This window comes from Fragaria vesca, linkage group LG4 (genome assembly GCF_000184155.1).
Source record: "Fragaria vesca subsp. vesca linkage group LG4, FraVesHawaii_1.0, whole genome shotgun sequence".
Classification (NCBI taxonomy): Eukaryota; Viridiplantae; Streptophyta; class Magnoliopsida; order Rosales; family Rosaceae; genus Fragaria; species Fragaria vesca.
This window is the reverse complement of record NC_020494.1, coordinates 20,329,468-20,347,970: the sequence shown is the minus strand read 5'-3', so window position 1 is coordinate 20,347,970 and position 18,503 is coordinate 20,329,468. Positions and strand designations below refer to the sequence as shown.

At 38.1% G+C, this 18,503-nt stretch overlaps 1 non-coding gene and 1 pseudogene across 3 annotated transcripts in view; both read left to right on the top strand.

Moving 5' to 3' along the window:
• LOC101295621 overlaps positions 1 to 18,503 on the top strand; it is an 880,650-nt pseudogene that overhangs the window by 736,800 nt on the left and 125,347 nt on the right. Inside the window, exons 157-158 of the transcript XR_184594.1 lie at positions 6,693 to 9,475; positions 9,602 to 9,845. The product of XR_184594.1 is annotated as an uncharacterized LOC101295621 (transcript). The remainder of the gene's footprint in view (positions 1 to 6,692; positions 9,476 to 9,601; positions 9,846 to 18,503) is intronic.
• LOC101294356 lies at positions 85 to 4,523 on the top strand. 2 transcript variants are annotated; one of them, XR_184537.1, is made up of 2 exons: positions 85 to 613; positions 4,121 to 4,523. It is a non-coding gene; the product is annotated as an uncharacterized LOC101294356 (transcript). The 2 variants fall into 2 exon arrangements; XR_184536.1 differs by lacking the exon at positions 85 to 613 and adding an exon at positions 2,206 to 2,750 and having other exon boundaries at positions 4,121 to 4,463.

Genomic DNA, 18,503 nt, shown 5'->3' with positions numbered 1-18,503 from the left:
GTTTATGACAATCAAGTCGTAAGGGCATTTACGTCATTTTATATTTTAAGCCCTATATGTATTGTGGTAACCTCATTCTCTCTCAATTAATTAATGAACAACACAACGTAACCCCCAAACTTTTCATGCTTCTTTTAGGTTTTTACAATTCACTTTCAATAACCATGATTTCTAGCATGGTATCAGAGCCTCGGATCTTGATCCTGTGGGCTTCATGCTTTTGTCTATCTTTAGCTTCCACTGTTATCAGTTTCTTTCGGTTTCAGTTTTCGTTTTCCCCTAATTTTCTAAATCCCTAGCCTTAGATCTCTAAGTTTCATGCCCAGTCTATCAATTCGAAGCCGATAAATCATCAAATCAGATTTCATCATCGTTACCCAGCTGTTTTCTCCTCTTCTTGTCGCGCTTTGACAGTGAATTTGGAAATCTGAATTCAGGACCTAGGGTCTGCATCTGAGTCTGCTTCCAGGCCTCGACTTTGCTCTTTGTTCAGTCATCTCCGTCGTCTCCTTTGGACGCTATGGTCGCTGGTGTATCTCTTCTCGTTTTCTCATCGATTGGACTAGCGGCAGTAGATGGTGATTTGACGTCAAATGTGCGATGGGTATTCTGGGTAAATTTTTCTGAGCTTCTGTTTCTGATGGAATTTTGAGGCTTTTAATATCTGATATCTAGATAGTAATTTCATGGCTATGCTTCCGATTTGTGCTATGGGTTATCAATTTCTCATAATCCTCACTCAGCTAGCATCAAATTCCTTAGCAACTTTGGTATTTGTCTGTCTGATTGAGCATCCCTACTCTTGATTTGTGGATTATCTCTGGTTTGTTTGTTATGACGATATCATCAATTTTCCATTTTATTTTTATCAAAAATTTGTATCTGCCGTCAACCAAAAGAGAAGGTGACGAAGCAGTTTTATAATCTTGTTATTGGACTGGTGAATTGTCTTGATGGATGGATTGGAGTCTGAATGCATGGATTGTGTGTGAGATGTGTTCATTTTGGGAGACGCCTCCATGATTGCTGCGAATTTGTTGTGTTGAATGGTTTATGGTTGTATTGCTGCTGAAAGTGATTCAATGGGGCTGATATATTGGAGATAAGTTTCTATGGAGGGAGTATATATGTTTTCAGGCTTCTGGTAAATACGAGTGCTTATGCCATGCATATCAAGGCAGATTTCTCAATGGTTTGTGCTGAATGGTTTTACATGGTTGATGGTAATGTGCGACTGAATTCCAGAATTACTTAGATTGGTGCAGTGTAGCACATCCTGTGGCAGTGATTTGCAGTTTTTCAGTTTCTCTAAATTTCAGTTTTCAAACAAATATAAAGAAGTTTTACAGTTTTTAGACAAATATGAAGACATTATTCAAGTTTTCCATCACATGCTGCTCTGTTACTGGGTTTTCATATCGTTGTACTGCCATTGCTATCATCATGTGAACAATGAAAATTTTCAGCCAGCTCTCTCCTCCATCATCAGCCAAATGTCACAATGGAAGTTGGTCTTTTGACATGCAAGTGTTGGGTACTTGAATTGGGATACTATATATCATGTATATGTTGGCTGCTGTTGTGTAGTTTCTTCCAACCATTATGCTTGTTATCAAGCATATGGTTGAGGATGGGTGTTAACTATATGTTAGGTTTATGACAATCAAGTCGTAAGGGTATTTACGTCATTCTATATTCTAAGTCTTATATGTATTGTTGTAACCTTATTTTTTTTAATTAATGAACAACACAACGAAGCTTCTAAACTTTTCTTGCTTCTTTTAAGTTTTCTACAATTTACATTCAATAACCATGATTTCTAGCAAAAAACTGATAGAGACCATTTTCAACCATCAACCATCAATGATTGCTGTCCGTGATGGTCTAAGTTATTCTCTTCTAAATTATTATACAGTTTTTACTCACGTTTGGGTGGAGGGTAATTCAAAGGTTTTCATCGACCTTGTGCTCGACAGGATTTCGGCTGCGTTTGGGGGGGCTTATAAGCTCCTGTGCTTATAAGCACAGACGTTTTTGGTGTTTGGTAACTCGTACAAAAGCCACTTTTTAAAAAAGTAGGTGTTTTCGTGGGGAAAAGGAGAAGCTGCTCCTACCCTCCTTTTCCTTATAAGTCAGCGTGTTTTTTCGCGGGTGTTTAATGAAACTTTTTAAATGACGTTGGGTACCCTTATTGATGCCAACAAATTACATGACGAACAGCCTGCGAATCCATTCTCTCTCTTTCTGTTCGTCGCTAAGCTTGAGATCTGCAACTTCTGATCAGCAGCAGCTCTCTTTTTCTCTCTCTAATCTCTGAAACTTAGCAATATCTTTGTGCCTTTTTGTATAGTTTTATTGGGTTTGGATGAATTATCTCTCTCCCGGCCCTCTTCTTTGTCTCTAAATCTCAATTTCTAAATCCAAGAGTGATACTTTCTTGGCTGCCCCTTGATTATTGTTACCCGGGGAACAAGAGGACCGCGGGAGTGATGAGGAAGCGACGGCGGTGCAGGATGGAGGAGGGGTGGGGGGGTTGGATAGTCAGGCTGGGATGGATGAGAGAGTGCCCTTGGTGGCTCCGTCGGCGCCGGAGAATATGAGGCCGGGGAGGGTGGGAATGCCGTGGAGGAGAATTCGAGGGATTTCGGCTTACCAGAGATATGATATTCAACAGGTAGCCAGGTGGATTGAGCAGGTTCTTCCGTTTTCGCTGCTCTTACTCGTTGCGTTCATCCGTCAGCATTTGCAAGGTACTAGCTTTGTTACTAGTTTTTACGCAATTTCGATGATTTGGTACTAGTTTAGAATGCATATATGGAATGAGTGTTTTACTTTTTCTGTTTATGTTGGTGGTGTTCGAATAGCTATGTTATTTGGAGTAGCACATTAAAGATGCAGTCTTTTAGCATGGTATATAGAGAAACTATTTCGGCTTAGGTTGGGTGGGGAAACAAGCAGTGAGTTTGGTTTTCTTGGCATTGTGTCATTTGATTGCTTTGACAACATTAATTCTATTAATGTTGAAAAATTGTTCTAGTTTGTGAGTGTTTGTTTTTTGGTTTATCTTGGAAATCTTGGTTAGATGAGCTGTTTTATCTGGGCTCGCATATGCAAGATGCAGTCTTTAGTAGAATATAGTTTCTGATTAGATTGTGGCGGGTAACAAACACTAATGCAGCTATGGCTTGTCTTTGACCAATAGATTGTGATACTTTTTGGCTGCCCCTTGATTATTGTTACCCGTAGTAGAGGTCCTTGAATGATTTGTATGGTTTTCATGGATCTATTTATCTTGATTTGTAGAGCTTCGATGTTGAATGAGGTTTTCAACAAGCCAAATAGTAAAATAAGATTCAAGATTATCAAATAGCTGCCATGTCCATTGAGTTAGCAATAATCTAATTATGCAGATGCGTATTAAACTTCAGTTTATGATACAATTTTTGTGGTCTTCTAAGTTTAGGTACATATACATGTCCTGTCCTGCCAATTTAGACACTTCTACTTCCTACAATTAACTGATAAATGTGTATATGCGACTAGCTATATTTATATATCTGGTATCTGATATCTAGTCCATTAGCTTGATGTGCAATCTTCATATGAAGAATTGTATCATAGTTAAGGCTCTGCCTCATCATTGGCAATGTGTATGTGTATATGTAACCTTGTGTACTCTGTATTTTTACCCATCAAGTAGCAGTACTTTTTAGTGTATATAAAAACAGTAGAAATTTGGTTTGGTATGAAACTATGAAGCCTCTCTTGTCAACTGCAGGGTTTCTAATGTTTGATAGAAGACTTGGCACCTTCCTGGTGCTAGTGTTGAACCAAACTTCGAGCCTCATAAACAAATGTTAGTTTAATTGTGATGGGCATGATTTTTTTAGTTATCATAGAAGATATAGAATATGTGTAAGGGGAGAGCATGAATATTTTGAAGTTATGATCTCTTGTTTGGATTATTGTTCTTGGGTTCTTTGTTTCTCCTAGTTATTTAGATGAATGATTTTCTGATATTGTTCTTTGTAGTTTAATAATGTTTCTGTTGTAAGGTGCTCTTGATTTGTGATAGTTTTTATACCATGATGCTTACTCAAACTTACATTATTTTTTGAAGGTATCAAGCAGGATAAACTATCAAAATTTGATGAATATTGCTTGGCCACTGCGTGAGTTGTATCAAATAAAATGCTGGATTTTGCTCGACTCCTTCTGAAGTTGGTGTATAGCAGGTTGCAGCAATTGTGAGCAATACTATAGATAGTGTAGCAGGCGCGTAGTTTATCCTGGTCACTATTGTTGCCCAGTAGCCAAGACAAATCTGAATGTGCAAGTTATGGTTCTTCTAATATAGTTTAAATTGATGAACATTTAATTGTCTCCTTGTCAACTTGAACGGGCAGGATGAACAATTTGTCATTCTGCATTAGTGTGTTTTTTGTAGGAAATGTGCTCTTTTAGTAGTGAGACTCAATACGTGTATAAATCATTTTAATATTTATCATATGAACATCATGATTTATAAAAATAGATAATAAATAATTTATATGGACATGAAGTTATTTTTATGGTTTGTAAAAATAATCAAAAGATAAATTATAGTATAAGAAATTAGTTTTAGTTTCATGTCCAAATTGGTCATTCTGCAAGCTGGAAGCACTTTTAGTTTTCAATTTACCAAATACCTTTCACTGCTTTTAGCACTCACAGCATCTATTAAAAGTCAATTTATCAAACGCTTAGTTATACTTTACTTATCAGTCTCTTATTCTCAGGACAGCTTATAAGCCAGCTTTTCTTATAAGCTCAGTTGCACCAAACACACCCTTCAACTCCTCGGAGCTTGTGGAGGACCTTTGTTTCTTGGCTCATTAGTTACATGTCAGTTCATTCGGTTTAGGCATAATGTCAGAAAAGTTAATTTTGTTGCAGACAAGTTGGCTAACCGTGGTCATGATACAATGAACCCTGCAGTTTGGTGTCCATGTCTCCCCGTTTTTGTATTCCCATCGTCTCATCTGGATTAGCTGGGCCGGAGTTGTACTCATGTTTTTTTTTGTCGCAGTTTGTTTTCTTTTCTTGTATCAACAAAAAAATTATCACGATAGTGTGAACACCAACACAAATGCAAGAATTTAGATCATCAACACGGTCATGACTTCTTGTTATTATTCTTAAAATACATTTATTCTGGATTTTTGTTATGTTCAGTCAAGTACGTCAAGCAAAATCAGTGCATGACCACTGCATGTCTTGTTCTTCCGCTCCCTCATTTGGTTTAGAAAAGAAAATTTTCAATATGTGATTCATTTCAACAGTTTAGCTTGAATTTTACGAGCAATACAAAAATTTGAAAAGTCATGTTTGGGGTCTGCTATGGGAGGACCCCTGCTATGGGACATAATCATAATTGGTCGTTTTCCCTAATTATAAATGCAGAACGTGATTGATGGGTCTCTTCTGTAGAAAATTTCCCTTTGTTTTCTAAGATACTAGTTCTTGTTAAGTGAGCCGCTTCATTCAACGCACCTACATAAGTAAAAGTTTCAACTTAGATCAGGGGGTCCAGATCGAAGGCAGGGAGAGAGTAAAAATAGAGTACAGACACAAGATGTACAGTGTTTCGTCTCCCATGTTGAGAGACTAGTCATCATTGATGACAGTTGAGGAAAAAGCGAATTAAAATACTCATGAACACCAATTAGATGTTATCTTCTAGCTCCGAACAACCTGCTCTCCACTTCTCTACTCTCTTTGCTCTCTCTCTCTCTCTCTCTCTTTTTCTCCATTCGGGACGGTTGAAGAAGACGCGAGAACATGAGCGAAAGCGAGGGAGCCTAGAACCTTCTAGTATTCCCAAGCGAGGGCAAATACGGAAATGGCCACACCAAAATAAGGGTCAAAAAAGTTACGACACTGTATTTATGAACAGTGAAACCACTGTACACGTCAACAGTAAAACACCTGACGGAAAATAGTGATTTCTGTGTATGCATTTCGATTTTTCTTGTTTGGGATTTCATACACACATAACTTTGATTACACGACTTGTCATGCCTCACTCCATGCAAGTCTTTAACCATATAATTTCCAGAAAGAGACTACACGTTTTTCTTTAGGTCAAGGTCAAGGTCCAGTAATAACGCCATATTGTAAGACAAATATACACGAAAAGATGATGGACTTGGGAACAACTTCTTTAGTGGTCTAGACCAAAATTCTTATGTACAGGAAAAGACCATAAATTATACCGTGCCTGCTTTCTAGTTTGAGGATGAAAATGTATCCAGTGGGCTAGTATTCTTTCTGGCAAGACTGATTCTTGACACTGAGTTTTAGTCACATTACATATTTCTGTTTGTCAAATTCATTCGACCTGAAGAGTTAAAAAGTGACCTATTTAAAAGGATACTCCTAACCCCAATGATGCACTCCTCCAGAAGCTAATATATCCTATACATCATATGCATGCTCACCATGTTGATGCTACGGGTACTCTTTCTTTCTGGAGTTCTGTTACTTCACTGCTCATGCTTGCTTCACCTTGCCATTTCTTCTTCAAACCTTACTGATCAATCAACTCTCCTTGCCATCCAATCCAAACTCACTTTCGACCCTACCAATACTGTCTTGGGTGGTAACTGGACCACTGAGACAAGTTTCTGTAATTGGTTTGGGGTTTCTTGTAGTAAACGAAGGCAAAGAGTCACAGCCTTGAAACTTCCCTATATGGGTCTCCAAGGCACCATTTCCCCTCATATTGGCAACCTCTCCTTCCTAGTCCTTCTTGATCTACAAAATAATAGCTTCACAGGGCCCCTGCCACATGAAATCAGTCGCTTACACCGTCTGAGAACACTTGTAGTCCAAGTTAACAAGTTGGAAGGAATTATTCCTCCAGCTTTGCAGCACTGTCAGAAGCTTGAACTCCTATCACTTTCATATAACAGGCTAACTGGTCAGATACCTAAAGAGTTGGGTTTCTTACCCAAGCTCCGGGGCCTATATCTTGGTGTGAACAATTTTGATGCTGGTAATATTCCAGTATTTCTGGGCAACATTTCAACATTGCAAGCTTTGAGTCTACCGAACGCTGGTCTCACAGGTTCATTCCCTCACAGTCTACTGAACCTATCTTCTCTTGTTACTATATCTCTGTATGAAAATAACATTTCTGGAAGTCTTCATGATATGGATATCTGCCATTATTGGCCTAATATTGAAATCCTTCAATTTGCTGACAACAAATTCAGTGGTAAGCTCCCTTCCAGAATTGACCGATGCAGAGAGATTGTGGTCCTATCTCTCTCAAATAATAGGCACATCGGAAGTATTCCCCAAGAAATTGGCGCCTTAGAAAATCTTGAAGAGCTTCTTCTTGAATTTAATAGCCTAACTGGTTTTATACCTCCCACTATAGGTAACTTGTCGAACTTGGAGAAATTTTTTGTCCAAGGTAATAACCTTACAGGAAGTATTCCGAAGGATTTGGGGCGCCTTTCTAATCTGCAAGGACTCGGTTTGGCAAACAATAGCCTAACCGGTGAAATACCAATTGATATTTACAACATTTCCTCCTTAAAGATTTTCACAGCATCATTCAATTCCCTTTCTGGAACTTTTCCTTCATCAACTAGAGTTTTACTTCCTAATATTGATGGTCTCTATCTTTCTAGCAATCAAATTACTGGAAATATCCCAGCATACTTTTCAAATTTTACCAAACTTCGTTTGCTTGATCTTAGCCAAAATTTACTTTATGGAGCAATACCCATGAGTCTTGGTACCATACAGAATCTCCAGATCCTTAATTTGGGCAGAAATCACTTAACTGGGGAACCTGGAGTTCTTGAACTTAAATTCCTTTCTTCTATATTCAATAGCAGTTCACTGAGGGTTTTGGCTTTGGATGACAATCCTCTCAATGGCACCATGCCTGATTCTTTTAGAAATCAACCTTATTCCCTCCAGAACATTTATGCCCTAAGGTGCCAAATCAAAGGTCACATACCATCATCAATTGGTTTTTTGAAAAACTTGACCTCCCTTGTTTTGTTGAACAACAATATGAGTGGAAATCTTCCATCATCAATTGGGGGATTGGAGATGATGCATAGATTGTATCTCGATAGTAACAATATTGAAGGGGTCATTCCAGGTGAACTTTGTCTTTTGAGGAATCTAGGAGAGCTATTACTATCAAATAACAATTTCTCAGGAGCGATCCCAAATTGTATAGCAAACCTCAGAGGCCTTCAAAAAGTCCTCCTGAATTCCAATAGACTGACGTCAACCATACCAATGAGTCTATGGAGCCTTGAAAATCTCCTGTTCCTGGATTTGTCATCCAATTCCCTTAGTGGAGACTTACCTTCAAGCATGAGAAAGACTGCAGTTCTTCAAATGATCGATTTATCCTCGAATCAAATCAGTGGAACAATTCCAACTGTTATTGGAGAATTTCAAAGCTTGAGCTCTTTAAATTTGTCAAACAACATGTTTGTAGGATCTGTTCCCCAAAGTTTTGGTGATCTAAAAGGACTGGAACTTTTGGACCTATCATACAACACCTTGTCTGGCACGATACCAAAGCCTCTAGAAATGCTCAAATATCTCAAGTATTTGAACTTGTCTTATAACAAGCTCTCGGGAGAGATTCCATCTGAGGGGCCTTTTGCCAACTTCAGTGCACAATCATTCTTGGGGAATAGGGAACTCTGTCAGAGATCACCAAAATTTGGAGTCTCACCTTGCAGGAATCCTAGTGCTCGAAGATCAAGGAACGCTTATAATTTGCTCACATATATTTTACCAGCTATTATATCAACAACAATCCTCATAAGCCTCATTTCTTGGTGGAACTGTCAAAAACGAAAAGCCACCAATCCAAGGCCAGCTGAACAGTTAATAGCACCAGAGCACATTCTGATATCATATCATGAACTCTGTTTGGCTACCAATCACTTCTGTGAAAGCAACTTACTGGGAGTGGGGAGTTTTGGCTCTGTGTACAAGGGTGTGCTTTCTGATGGGACAATTGTTGCTGTCAAGGTTCTAAATTTGAAGATGGAGGGTGCCTTCAAAAGTTTTGATGCAGAGTGCAAGGTTTGGCGGACAATCCGGCACAGAAATGTTGTCAAGGTCGTAACTACATGCTCAAGCCCTGACGTAAGAGCTCTGGTGCTGGAGTACATGTCACATGGCAGCCTTGAGAAGTGGCTATACTCCCACAACCACTGTCTAGATCTTCTGCAAAGAGTGAGTGTGTTGATCGATATTGGTTCTGCTTTGGAATATCTCCACCATGGTCAGTCAGAAGTTGTAGTTCACTGTGATTTGAAGCCTAGCAATATTTTACTTGATGAAGACATGGTAGCACATGTGGCAGACTTTGGTCTTGGAAAAGTTTTAGCAGAAAATAAGGAGGAAACACAAACAAGAACTCTTGGCACACTTGGCTACATTGCACCAGGTAAAATATTTTTACGCACTACAGTTTTCATTTGTTCTTACTTTACTATGTAGAGTTGCCCATTTTCATAAAAGTAGTACATGTATAACTTGATAAATATAAGTTACTATGAATTACTTTTGACAGAGTATGGTTCGGAAGGGAAAGTGTCTGCTAAGGGTGACATTTATAGTTTGGGAATTATGTTGTTTGAGATTTTCACAAGAAGGAAACCCACAGATGAACTTTTTGGGGGGGAACTGACTATGAGGCAATGGATAAATGCATCGATTCCAGAAAGGGTGATTGAAGTTCTGGACATTGGTTTGTTGTGCATAGAAGATGGAAGAGATGTCAATTTCCTGGAGAGCATCGTTTTAGGTATCATGGAGTTAGGTTTGGAGTGTACCTTAGAATCACCAGAAGAACGGGTCAACATAAAAGAAGTAGTGAACAAGCTGAACAAAATCAAATTAACACTTCTTCATGACAGACAGGGGTAGCCTTTGGGCCGTGCGATGTGTGCGGCCGCACAAGGCCTCCGATTTTCGGGGGCCTCCGAAAATTTTTATCATATAGATATGTAATATATATAAAAAAGGCTGGACATGTAAATAAGTTCCCTTATATCAGAGTTGGTTGGATCATTTTTTATTACCCAAACCACCCCAATTCGAGGCCCCTTAGCCTTTTTTTTCCTTAGTTTTTTCACCCCTTTTTTCATCCTTTTGTTTTTTCTTCTGCGTTTTTCACCCCTTTTGTTTTTCCTCCTCTATTTTCTGCATTTTCCTTGCGATTTTATAACTCTTTTTCCTACTCATTTTTCGTTTTTTTTCCCTTCATTTTTCACCCTTTTCCTCCCCCCCCCCTTTTTTCTTCTTCTGCGTTTCTCTCCCTTTTTTTTTTTTTTCCTCCTTTGTTTTCTACGTTTTCCTTGTGATTTTATAACTCTTTTTCCTACTCGTTGAGTGTATTTTGGTTACCCCAAACAGAAAAAATCAAATCCTAATCTCTAGTTTTGATTTCTGAGGTTCCTTCTCTTTCATGTACAATAGTTCCTTTGTTTTAGAACTTTAGGAATATAGTATGTTATTTCTTACACTTCAATAAGAGATTTTAGGTTTTAGTGTTGGTTTATATGTTTGGGAACAAAATTATGTAAATAAGATCACATTCACAAAAAAGAAAAAAAGGCCACATTCATAATTTCGCATAGGGCCTCATATTACACAGGACCGACCCTGATGACAGATAACACTTTGGTTGACGAATGAGTAGCTTCATGTTCTTTATCATAAACATTGTTGAAGCTTGTTTTGCATTTGTATCTTATGTGTGGTATGTATGACTCACTATAAAGTAGCTTTTTGAACTTTAGTTTTTTATTTTTATTGAAGGGAATTATGTACTATTTTTTCTTTTATGTTTTCAATCTATCAAATTTAAGACATGTAACTGTTCATATCGCTAGCTAGAATCGAATATAGCAAATCATATATACATCTTCTAAAAGGATTTGAAACACAAATAAATCTATTTGTGTTGTTGGTAAAAAAAATAATGACAGTTTTTAACAATTAAAGACAATTTTTTCTCTGCATGCCATGTGTCATGGTTTAATTTACCAAACTAACCCTATACTAATTAAATATGCTTTTAGAAGTGAAAAGTCTCTCACTTTGAGATTTTTCAGTAAATGAAATACAGTAGCAGATTTTCAATAACTTAGTGTAGTAACAGTTAATTCCAGTAGAAGTAGTAGCAAGGGTTAACATTCATGTAGAAGTAGCAGTAGCAGGGGTTAACATCCTAGTAGAAATAGTAACAGGGGTTAACATCCTAGTAGAAATAGTAACAGGGGTTAACATCTCAGTAGTAGCAGTAGTTAATTCTAGTAGAAGTAGTAAAAAGTAGTAGTAGGGGTTAACATCTCAGTAGTAGCAGTAGTTAATTCTAGTAGAAGTAGTAGAAAGTAGTAGTAGAGGTTAACATCCCAGTAGAAGTAGTAGCATGTTTTCAGTGGCTCAGCTAATGTTTTCAGTAGAAGTAGTAGCAGGGTTTTAATGGTTCAGCTAGTGTAGTAGCTGTTTCAGTAAGTGCAGTAACAGGTTTTTAGTTGCTCAGCAAATGTAGTAGCAGCTATTTTCAATACGTGATGTAGTAGCATGTTTTTATTGGTTTAGCTAGTATAGTAGCAGCTTCAGTAACTACAGTAGCAGGTTTTCAGTGAATCAAGTAATGTAGTAGCATGTTAAACTGGAGATTTAGCTGCTACTACACTTCCAACAAATGTAGTAGCAGAGTTTTAATGGTTCAACTAGTGTAATAGCAGCTTCAGTAAGTGCAGTAGCAGGTTTTTAGTGGCTCAACAAGTGTAGTAGCAGCTATTTTCAGTACGTAATGTAGTAGCAGATTTTTATTGGTTCAGCTAGTGTAGTGGCAGCTTCAGTAACTATAGTAGCAGATTTTTAGTGTCATTTTTGATATGGGGGCCACAAAAAAAAAATCATATCATACCCGTGTCTTCTTTTAGAGTAGAGGTTTGGTGGTGTGTTGTTAACCAGAGCACTCAGTACAATTTATTAGGGTAAAATATTGTACAGTCTTTATGGTTTAAAATATTGTATAGTCCTTATGGTTTAACCAGAGCACTCAGTACAATTTATTAGGGTAAAATATTGTATAGTCTTTATGGTTTAAAGTCGACATCTGTTTAGTCCTTATGGTTTTATTTTAATCTGAATAGTCTTTAAAGTCATGATTTTTCATCCAAATAGTCCTTATGGCTTTTAACTGAGAAAATTGTCTGAATGACTATTTGGATGAAAAATCATGACTTTAAGGACTATTCAGATTAAAATAAAACTATAAGAATTATTTTGATGAAAAATTATGACTTTAAGGACTATTCAGATTAAAATAAAACCACACGGACTAAATAAATATCGACTTTAAATCATAAAAACTAAACAAATTTTAATTCAATTTATTAATATAACTAGCGTTCCCTGAGATCCCCTAAGATCGTGGGTAAATAAAAGATGAGAGGACGTGAGGGATGATGAAAAGTCAAATCAAAGAAGAGAAGAGAGGTATTGTGATGATATGATTACGGGGGCAAAAAGCTTCAAATAGCATTAATACATGAAACCCAGACAACGTCAGTTAAGCAAAACTAAAAACCCACTGGGGGCAGCTGCACCCACTCGCCCCTATGTGCGTCCGTCAATGCCTGGAACTGGAAGTGGACGACTTCGATGAAGACGGCGTCTAGATCGAGAAGACAACACCAGATCCTAGCTCGTTTGATAACGAATCAGCCGAGAGAGAGAAAGATGAAATTCACTTTTGAATTGCAGAAGGAATTGAAAGTTGAAACTGAGATTTTCGAGATAAAAGAATCTGTACCTCATAGATGGGGCATGTCCTTTCATAGTTATGGACATGGCCATAGAATGCAATGTCTACCTTGTACTTCTGCCAAAGTTTCTGCAAGCTTTGTCTTCCCATAGGCTCTTCAAATGCGCCCCCTTGACTATACCATTTGTCAGACGTATAACCAAGGACGCGATGACCTGCAAAGATCAGCCAAGGTTGCTTTTGTCTATCCGCAGATGCAAGGTAATTCTCCATGAACTTGTACTGCTCCGTTCCCTCCCTCCAGTCATGTTTTGTGTCAGCCATACAGAAGTGAAACAATCCATAATCTGTAGAGTACCTGTAATGTATCAAAGAAATCTTACATAACTCGCACGAAACACAATTTTTACAACAGAAGACACTAATCTACAGAAAGTGAGAAAATAGCAGAAGGAGAAATCTCAGTCATTTTTGAAAATCACCAATATTTATATCGGTTCTTAGCTGGAACGTAAAACATGGTCTCAGCAAGCACACCACATTCTCCACCTGAATCCATTCCGTTGTAATAGGACCCCGAATCAGGCCAATCACGTTCATGATTACCGCTGCAGCAATCAAAAGTAAAGATTTTACTGAGATTATAAACAGTACATATGTAATTTACAAAATTGAAAGAAACATGTAATGGACATTTGTGTCACACAAACCTGCCAACCATATATGGAACAGTAGATGCAATGGGTTCCACCTGTGCTGTGAATTGGTCCCATTGTGAAATATAACCATTTGCATATGATAGATCTCCTATATGAAAAACTATGTCAATGTTGTTTAAGTCACTGATTACTTGATCTGTAGTGTTCAGAGCACCAGGTTGATAATCACTGTACTCATTTGAACCATCACGCTCTGCCTGAAAGATACGAGGAGAAACATTTATATCATAAACAAAACTCAATGTACTCGAATATTGTTGGGTGTCATCTAGAATTCTAGATACCTTTCCCATGTCACCAAATATCACAACACGCTGCAAGGAATCCTGTCCAGGATATGGAGATGATCTGAATGAGTAGACCTTGCTCCGAATATACTGACCATCTGACAGACGATGACCCATTCTATAGGTGTACCTGGAAAAACACCATAAGAACAGTAAGGACTGATATCTAAAACGTCAATAACAGTTTCGAAGATACAAGATACAGAAATACAGAAGTACTTCTCTACATACACTGTGTTTGGCCACAAGTTCTTCAGGAAACTTTTGTGTATGAAACCAGGATCGCGCCACCCAACTGTCCTTGCAGGTGAACCTAAATATGAGAAGTAAATACCTCAGCATGCAACATGGCTTAGCAATCCATCAATGTGCCATCACATTGTTATCATTTCACTATTTCAGCAATATGATGAGATCCAAAATATATAAACTGAATCATACCACACAAGCTGCTCTGATCAAATGTCAATGTTGCTGCTGCCGATCGCTTTTGAGTATCTCCCTGCATACCCCACTCAACAAATGGAACAAGCTTCGCCTATGCTGTAGCCACTTGTCCAAGTTACTGTCATCTACAAACATATAATTAGTGAGAGCAAGAAGTCCTTAGATGATAAAGAACATGAACCATAGGAAACAAAAGACATTAAGTCTCAAGGTTCATGAAAACTGACTATCGCAGAAAGCATTAAGAGTCATGAATAATCACTTCCATTGAAAATTTGAAATTCAAGGATGCTTGTCACAAAATAACAGTGAACAAGATAATATTTGGGTAAATATGACTCACTTCATTCCAAGACTTCCCTTGAGCAAGACGTGGATAGACAGGCGCTTTAGGATTGGCAAATGTCAAGATATTTGAAAGTGCCACCAATTTGGGCTGCCATGTATAAGTAGTGAGTGAGTACATATAAAATCACTAATCTTAAAAGTCAATTAACTAAGAAGAATCTTGTACATTTGACAACCCGCCTGACAATAATGCAAAGGAGAAATCTGCTCGCTGATTTATAAGCTGAAACTTCAAAGTTGCAATGCCAGTCTTTGTATAACCTGGATTGTCTTGTTTTGCATATTTGTACTGAAACATAGGTAATGTAACAAAAAGGTTAGACAGTTACCAATCAAATACTTTCAGCTGTTAATTTCATGTCATCAGTCCAAACTTCAACTACACACCTTTATCGGGGCAGTGCATATATATGGAGTCTGCTCTCTTTCACCATCTACTGGCGGGCACTGTGATGCACTGTCATATTAAAATACACAACCTTAAAAATTATAGATTGAAAATTTATAATTTTAGTACACAACCTTAAAAATACATAGCAGTTAAAACCAGAAACTTGCAAGAATTGACATTACTTGAAATCTGCAGGAGAAAAAACTGCAACCCAATCATCTTGTGCAGGATTAGGACAAGAAACTGTCACTGTTACCCACCCAAAATCTTCCCCCTATACTACACATACAGTAAAAACATATGTTAGTAAAACTCACATGAACAAATTCGATGAGCCTAGCAATGTCACAAGTTTGTGTCTTTACTTTAGAGTTTATTTGGGTCGAATCGAGAAATGTCAAAACTGTTGTGTCTTTCTTGACTGGACTAACCCAACATGCATATACGCAACGAGTATTTCCGAAAAAAAGAAAGTAACATATAGTTTTGATTCACGAAACACGAGTTATTTAAGCATGAGAAAATAAATGTTACCAAACTAATAGCTAGTTGAACGAAATATCAATGTACCTTGGCGCCAAGGAGGACAGGCTACGCAGAAACGGAAGCATTTTCGTGGAGCTGAGAAACAGCTCTGAGGATTTGAATCTTGGAGAGTGGCTGCACCCCATCACCACTACCTGCATGCAGATTCTGCTTGATATTATGAGCTTCTGTGAAATGAGTTAACAAAACCAGTAGCACTGCATTTGAGGAGGAAGAAGAAGGCGGCCATAGTAGTAGGTTTTACCAACTGATAAACCTCAGATGTGTTTGTCAGCTCTGAAGTCTCGGCCGGATTTATAGTTGGCCTCAGGCACAAGGAGTGTTCTTTTCAAGCTAGCTTTTTTCTGGAACTGTATATTTTTTACTTGGTCATGTTACATGCGTGTATTAACAAACAAGAACCCTTTCGATTTTCTTTTACTAAACAAATTGTGAATGAAATATTTTCTGTATTGATCTCATAACAGTACAATGAATTGGTCTATATACATCTACTATGAGTTCTATTCTAGGAAAGACATGATTACATATATCAAGATCCCATAAACATTCATAGTACAGATTCCCGATCCACCATTTACTCCATTATATCTCCAATCTACTTGAATGCATATCAGTAGATTACTTCATTCCATAATACTTCCCCTCAAGTTGGAGCGTGAATGTCTATCACACCCAACTTGCTAAGGTGTGTGTGGAATATTGGTGCACGCAGAGGCTTGGTGAACAAATCTGCAATCTGTTTTCCAGTTTGCACATAAGTGGTCTTGACTTCACCCTTTTGAATTCTCTCTCTAACCATATGGCAATCTAACTCAATATGCTTCGTTCGCTCATGGTACACTGGATTTGCTGCAATGTGTAAGGCTGCCTGATTATCACAGAATAACCTTGCTGCCTTAGGATGTTGCACCTGCAAGTCTTTCAATAAGTATCTCAACCAGCTGAGTTCACAATGTGTAAGGCTGCCTGATTATCACAGAATAACCTTGCTGCCTTAGGATGTTGCACCTGCAAGTCTTTCAATAAGTATCTCAACCAGCTGAGTTCACAAGGAGTTGTAGCCATAGAACGATATTTAGCTTCGGCAGATGAATCTTGAAACTGTGGTTTGCTTCTTGCTTTTCCATGACACAAGTGACTTGCCAAGAAAAATACAATACCCTGTTACTGATCTTCAGGTAATTGGGCATCTTGCCCAGTCTGCATCGCAATAGGCGACCAACAAGGGTGTACTATCTGAAGGGAATAATAAGCCTTGACCAGGAACTGCCTTAAGGTATTGAAGAAGTCAATTTGCTGTTTTGAGATGATGCACCTTAGGTTCCTGCATAAATTGACTGAGTGTGTTCACAACATACGTAATGTCTGGTCTAGTGATTGTAAGATAAATCAGCTTCCCAACCAATCTCCAATACCGAGAGGGATCCTTGAGAGCATCACTCCCTTTCTCAGTTAACACCAAGTCAAGCTCCATAGGTACCTTGGTAGGTTTCACACCAAGAAGTCCCGCCTCCTCCAATATATCCAACGTATACTTACGTTGACAAATTGAAATTCCAGCTTTGGATCATGCGACTTCTATGCCAAGAAAATACTTGAGGGATCCAAGATCTTTAATCTTAAAGCAACTGTTGAGGAACTTCTTGAGATCTTCAATTGCCTTTTCATTGTTCCCTGTTATAACCATGTCATCAACATACAACAATATCACAGTAATAGAATTCCCATGAACTTGTGTAAACAGAGAATAATCGGCATGAGATTGCTGAAAACCAATTTCTTGGATGGCAGAATGAAAACGCTGAAACCAACTACGAGATGCTTGCTTAAGACCATATAGGGATTTGTGAAGTCGACAAACCATGTTCTCCCCCTGTCGACTATAACCAGGAGGAGGCAGCATATACACCTCCTCAGTGAGGTTACCATGTAGGAAGGCGTTCTGGACATCTATTTGGTGCAAAGGCCAATCCCTTGCCGCAGCAATAGCTAACAAACAACGCACAGTAATCAATTTCGCAACAGGTGCAAAAGTATCTTAATCAATACCTTCGCGTTGTGTGAATCCCTTGGCTACAAGCCGAGCTTTGTAGCGTTCAATTGTGCCGTCAGCATGGTATTTAATTTTGAAAACCCATTTACAGCCAATGGGACGATGACTAGAAGGCAGAGGAACCATGGACCATGTGCGGTTATCTTCAAGAGCCTGAATCTCAGAATGCATTGCTAAACCATTTAGATTTGATAATCTGACGAGGAAAGCTGAAAGGAGGAGGTTTAATAATCTACCAGTGATAGAGATGCTTTGCAGCTTTGGCAGAAGTTCTGTTCCATTTTGGCATGCTGGCAATTCTTTAATCTGTATAGGCCAAATATACATGAACTGATAAAAATGGTTACTTTGCAACAAAATATAGGTATTAAACAATAAATCTATGGCGCGCTCTCTATCTTGCAGCAAACAAAACCTTAAGGTTACACGCAATATTGAGTACTGAAGCACATTTTGGAGAACCATCTAGAGCCTAACGTGTCAGCTATGAGCTATCGCACTGATTCTCAGTGCTTCTTCGGCTCGATACCACCATGTTGTCCACCATTACAGATGTCACAGCAAGCTTTGCAACTTCTCTGGCCTTGGCATGAAGATATCTGATCCATATTATCTGTAGAACATTAAATAGCATTATGCAATCTTAAATTCAATTTTAATTATAAGATAATTCACCTCATAACCATGTGAGACTCGAGGCTGAATCTTGCCATCATATTATACTAGCATGTTGGAATTGTACTCGTTGAATATTACATAAATTTTCTGTTTTTTTTTTTTGTTTGGTCTTCATTACCTGTTCCTCTGCAACATCTCCAATCATCTGCACATTAGTAGAGTAGGATAAAGCTAATTTAATGGTTTATGCCCATTTTGATAACTCATTAAGCACATG